Below are 6,121 nucleotides of genomic sequence, written 5' to 3'. Positions count from 1 at the left end.
TTTTGGAATACTCTGTACTTCTCACAACAATGACTGTCCCTATTAGAATCACTACTAGCAAGTATTGCTATAAATTTTACGAATATCTCCGATACTACCGGTGCTGCTGCTTATTACATACATAATTTGGATAACCATTACAATTATGTTATGTATATATTTGTGATAACTCTAGTAACCATTTTTATATTTTCATGTTATTTTTACAGTGCGTTTTTTCGCGTTTCAATGACGCATCGTTAATACGGTAGTAAGTTGATATACATGCAATTATTTTACTCTGAAATTAAGTGCATTTCTGTACGTTTCACTTAACACTTTAAGCCATTTGTAACTGTTTAGCTCCATTACTTAACCCACACAGCACCAATTAACTTAGAACTTATGGCATCACTGGCGCGTTGCTACTTGCAGGCGAATCATTCTGATCTGCAACTCTCCTTCCAAACCTGCGTTGCAAAACCTTTGCTATCTGTAACCAAATATAATAACAATAAAACCATTTTATGTAGATTACATAATTGGAATTATCTTTAAAAACGATGATACTTGTTCAAATTCTTGGACAATTACAGAAACACGCACCGGCACATGACTATGTAAAGTCAAACGCATATGATCGCAGTTTAGAATCGCAGTGTAAATCACTGGAATCGAATAAATCATTTGAATTATTGATTACCACACGTTGCAACCCTACCCCATCGATTACCATTATAGAGCGCTGCCAGACCAACAAGTCCGCATATTTTACAGAGGGTTGTTGATCACAATAGCCTAAATTATTCCATAAAACTATTCCAAGGATGTGCAGTTCATATCATATAACCTTACAAATACAAATAGTACCCAAAATGTCCACAAACAATTCCACAGTGTGCTGTAAAACATGTTTGTTGGATCTACAGTGAATACTTATATTAAACCTTAAAACTACAAAATATGGCATATTAAATAAAACAGAGAATAATAATATTTTAGTTAAAATAATCGTTGAAAAGAAAAGTCTTGAGTCTAGTTTTGAATTCTGCAATTGAAGCAGCGCCCCAAACCGGACACTGAAAATGGATTGACGATTATTATCAAAGAAATAAATCCATCTGGAAGTTGCTGGACAGTGACCAACCTTACGGTTTAATTTATACTTACGTATTTATCCATAAGGCATTGCCAGAATAAAATAAAGACACCCTGAAAAGAACACAAATAATTTTAATGGAATCTATGGCACTCGTTTGATATATATTAGCTTGGCTGGGTGAAAAAATGTCATGCTAATTATTGGTATTTCGGAAATTACAGCAACAATAGTAATAACTTTGCTTGTATAGTTTTTAAAATGAACGCCGTAATAGGTCGATTGTGCCAATGCTATTATAACTGCTGTTACCAACACGATAGGTAAAACTACTGTTGTTGTTGATGCTGTTGCTGACGAAGATGATGATGAAAACGACGATATTTGAAGACGATTTTTATTAGTTAACACTTACCTGACTTGTGTTAAAGATAGCGAATAAGTAGGAGAAAATAGCGGCCGATGTTTTATCAAATTGCAGAACACCAAACACCCAGGTCAAACCAAGCAACGGTTGAAGAATGACAAGAGCAGGCGCACCGGTCCTATGAAGTTCAAAAGAAATGTTTCAAATAACAGTTTTCTTGTCTACCGGATGTTTGAAATAGTACAATTGAATATATGAATACAAAAGCCACCCAAGTCCATACTGTGGCCAAATTGATTTAAGCATGGGAATTTGTTGCTATGCATAGGCCTGGCATATGTATGAAAAAACAACTCAAATTCATCCACTGTGTCTATTGAGCATATGAAAAATAGCATGTATGAAAGAACCACCCAAGTCCATGATTTGAGTCTTGTAACACATTGATTGAAATCCAGTATGTATAAAAGTCCACTTGTAACACATTTCATTGCTTCAGAGTGACTTTTGAAAAAATTGGGTTTAATAAAGGAAAGTGTGTGGTTTATATTACATGGCAGAATGCTTATCAATTTATACATACCTGTGTGCTTTATTTTGTATTATCTTACTAGTGGTAATCTAATTCAAACATTGTTGTCATTGTATATGATTCAAAAAACCACCCAAGTCCAAAATTTAAAATGAACCCCACGAAATCCCTGAAATGCTAATCGTCATACAGTTTAACCCACTCATTTGCACGTAAAACTTACCATATTGACCAGGTAAATATAACTTGAAGGAATTAAAATGATACACGTGTTTTTCTCTCAAAATCACTTCCCATGGACTTGGGTGGGTTTTGTATTCATGTATTCAATTGCATATTAAACACAAAAATAAAGTTTTCACTTATTTAACCCGTCATAAATCTAAATCTGCTGCTTATGTTTTGACAATTTGATTGACGCGGTCGTGTGCAGAATCTTGTTAGCTCAAATTTGCTACCACATTTGCTACCAAAAGCTTTAAATGGACAAAGATTGATACCAGTATTCATGGTATTATGATATTTGGTGCATTTTTAATTACGTGGAGCATGCAGACTTGCAAGGGTAAATTGCAGAGCGTTACCATGACATGGCCCAAAACGACCGCTAGGTAATAACGATCGCACCATGCCCGCATGTACAGCAGTAAAGCATTGTAACAACCCATGCGATTCAAACAATTGAATAATCCGCGCTTAAAGGACACTTGGGATTATAGTAGACAGAGGCTCATCGCGGGCAAGCGAGTTTGTCTATGCCTAGCAATTTCGACTACATGATCATGTGTTGATCTACCTATCATTTTGAGCTATCTATTTCAACTAAATTCCAACTATTATAATTATATACAATACAATTGCATCATCCTCTTGTTCTAAAGTAGCTAATGAGTTGTATTGATGTCGATCCTTACTTGAAAAGCTCTATTTCTTTCTTGTCTTCAATCGTTTTAAGTGTTTTGAACGTTTCCAATGCTAGAAAAATAATGACTGTATTCATCTGCAAAAACAAAACAAAACAAAACATCAAGTAGATTTTGCAACCTGTATTGCTATCGTATAATTAGGTCTTTTTTTCTTGCTGCACAGTGTTTGCCGATTTTTAATCCGTCCTTTCAGGTTTTGACGTTCTTCTTCATAGCAATATGAGAGTCGGGTGCAAGGGTAGATATCCCCTACTCCCAGAACACACCTGAGTAGTGCGGCAGAGGTACATGTAAGCACCCAGCAAACACAAAAACGTTTTAAAAACGTTTTAAATAAGTTATATTTTGGCTTTTGGTTTAGGTAAAAACGTTTTAATAACATTAAAATGTCGGGTTATATAAAGGTCATGATAACGTTTTAAAACGTTTTGTATGAAAACAAACTACAACAATATTTTTAAATGTTTTCAAAAAATGTTGTTGTAAACGTTTTTTGCCAAATATTTTGTCAATACTCAAATAACATTATGTTAAAATATTTGAACACAGCAAACACAAAAATGTTCTTAAAATGTTTTTTTCAATACATTTTAATAACATTTAAATGTCGGGTTGTACAAAGGTCATGAAAACATTTTTCAAACGTTATTGCAAATATTTTGGGCAAATATTTTTCGCAAAATATATTTTCAACCCCATTTCGTTTAGAATGTTTTTATCAAGTTTTCAAGAATGTTTTTGGAATGTTATTAAAACGGTTTTATACCCTTTATTATAACCCGACATTTAAACGTTTTCTGTAAAACATTTTTGTTTGCTGAGCAGTAGATTATCAAAAAATGTTTTTTAAGCTTATGAAACCGTTTTATACTCTTAATATACCCTTTATATAACCCGACATTTAAACGTTTTCTGATAACCTTTTATAACCTTTTGCGAATGATGTCGAAAACGCTTTGTGTTTGCTGGGCACTATATATGAGCTATTCTCAATCATGTCAAAGCATCCGTTAGCTCCCGGAAGTCCATCATAGCCCGTCTATCCCAGATTGACCGAAGTGAAAGTAGCCTACTTCAACCCAGAGGGGTCGATGATTATGTCTTAGCAGGATATGGTGTATTTCACCGGTTCAAAGAAAGAATGTAGGACGAAGAATGAATACAGGGATGATATAACAGGGGACACATTTAATTTCTTACCACGACAATAAGAAGAGCTGGTCCAACAAAGGCATATATGACACCGCGATTGATTGGTAGCCAACATCTATAACAATTAACATGTACAAAAGAAGTATGCTGTGATTTTCGTGTTCGTTAAATGAAATTAATGTATGAAGAATTAAAAACAATACACTGTTATATTACACAAAGCATATCGTAAATGTCAAATGTTACTCTTCTGTAAAATGTTGTGTATCAATATGATAATCATGTGATATCGTTTCAAGATGGCAGAGCATATATAAAATATAGACCTTCATATTTCAATATCAAATTAGCAACAGAAAAACAAGCTAGAAAAAAATAAAAGTTTTGGCTTACACATCATTTGATCCATACATACGATACCTAAAGCCAAAGGTAGTCAGTGTGATTATCATTGGAATTCCTGTAAAAATATGAAGAAAATCAAAATTAGTAATGACCAATTAGAGTATTGTTATTTTCTATTCGTCATGTGGCTGAAATACATGAACCTTAGTAATGGGTTTCCTGTGCCTCCATAACCGTTTAAAATTTCTTTGTGGTAAATGTATTAGATATGTATTTTATCTGTTGTTTGATTATTGAAATAAAGGTGCATGAATAAAAAAAAAGGTGTTTAATAACAAGTTCGCTTAAAAAAATGCGATGTTGACAGTTCAGGCACCTCAATTTTCAAGGTTTGAATTGAAGAATAACTTAAAATTTAAATCCATTAATGAAGTTGTCTTTACCCCATGCAATAGGCATACAGACATGACAGACAACAGGTTGCATCGACCATTGTATTGTCGGCTTCATTCTGATGTATAGAAACAAACCCTCCATCAACATCCACATAAACACAGCAGTGTAGACGTAGTGAAGTAGTGTTGTAACGGCTATGCAGTTTGTCTGTATAACAAACCAGAGTAAAAACAAAGGCTTAAATGAAACAATGATTTTTATAAAATGCTAGAGTGAGCAATAGCCCGGAGGAGTGACACAGGTCAAGAACTAATATAGGCATAGGCATTTATATAAATTTAAAGACAACCACATGGGCCAATCAGTGGTTCACAGTAGCTTAGTGAAGGGGTACAGGAAAGCATCAGACACGTGAAATAAGATACTTATGTACTCTGCTCTTGAAGGAGGGTGCGCCGTTGTCAGATATGCCCGTGGGCGCACTTCAATTTAAAATGGATATAGGTGTAGGGCTAACGCTTTGACAGTAAGGGTCACTCGGTGAGAGCAAAATATACCAAAAATATGGGGTCATTGGGTGAAAGCATTTTTGGCATTTGGGGAGAGCAAAATGTACAAAATATGGGGTCATTTAATAAATAAAGGTCTTCGGGTGACAGATAGAATGGAACAGTAAGGGGACTTTGGGTGACAGAGCATGTGCTCGAACAAAATGGGGTCTTTGGGTGGCAGCGATGCTAAAAATGCTTCCACGGGCAAATATGTCTCCGACTACTCCATCTGGTAGGCTATTCCAAACGTGATCTGCAGTGTGGATGATGGTCCTACCAGTAGATATGATTCTAGATACTGGTACTCTGAGAGCATGGCAAAGCATGGACAAGCTGGAGCTGGTCTTCATTGATACATGTTTCTCTTTGTTAAATTTTCAAATAATGAAAATAGACAATATTCTTTTACAATAGACTCTCACATCCTTCTCACCTTTGGAGTTGCGTCAATTTATTTATTTATTTATTTATTTATTTTCAAATAATGAAAACAGACAATATTCTTTTACAATAGACTCTCACATCCTTCTCACCTTTGGAGTTGCGTTAATACCAAACACGAACGTCAATTGACCAATGAGGACACTGAATGCTAAATTGGCGTGAACAATCACGTGAGCTTTCCTGTACATTCTGTGGAATATGACCAAAATGGTAAGAGATGAAAATATAACATGTGGGATCCGTGCATATGACCTGCCAATCGTTTTTCGTTTTTCATTTTCAACTAATCGTTTATCGTTTTCATTTCAACCAAGAAAAACAAATCACTAT

General features: G+C 34.7%; 2 long non-coding RNA genes across 2 annotated transcripts; both read right to left on the bottom strand.

The window, feature by feature from the left end:
- Positions 1-371: 371 nt before the first annotated feature.
- On the bottom strand, positions 372-1,617 carry LOC140147637 (uncharacterized). The gene is made up of 3 exons (XR_011858369.1): positions 1,494-1,617; positions 1,150-1,191; positions 372-472 (listed from the first exon to the last, which is right to left on the bottom strand). It is a non-coding gene; the product is annotated as an uncharacterized lncRNA (long non-coding RNA).
- A 2,486-nt stretch (positions 1,618-4,103) lies between these two features.
- Positions 4,104-4,993, bottom strand: LOC140147636 (uncharacterized). The gene is made up of 3 exons (XR_011858368.1): positions 4,844-4,993; positions 4,449-4,515; positions 4,104-4,170 (listed from the first exon to the last, which is right to left on the bottom strand). It is a non-coding gene; the product is annotated as an uncharacterized lncRNA (long non-coding RNA).
- Positions 4,994-6,121: the final 1,128 nt, after the last annotated feature.

This window comes from Amphiura filiformis, chromosome 3 (genome assembly GCF_039555335.1).
Source record: "Amphiura filiformis chromosome 3, Afil_fr2py, whole genome shotgun sequence".
NCBI classification, from domain to species: Eukaryota; Metazoa; Echinodermata; class Ophiuroidea; order Amphilepidida; family Amphiuridae; genus Amphiura; species Amphiura filiformis.
The sequence above is the reverse complement of the archived record's forward strand: the minus strand, read 5'-3'. Positions and strand labels throughout refer to the sequence as shown.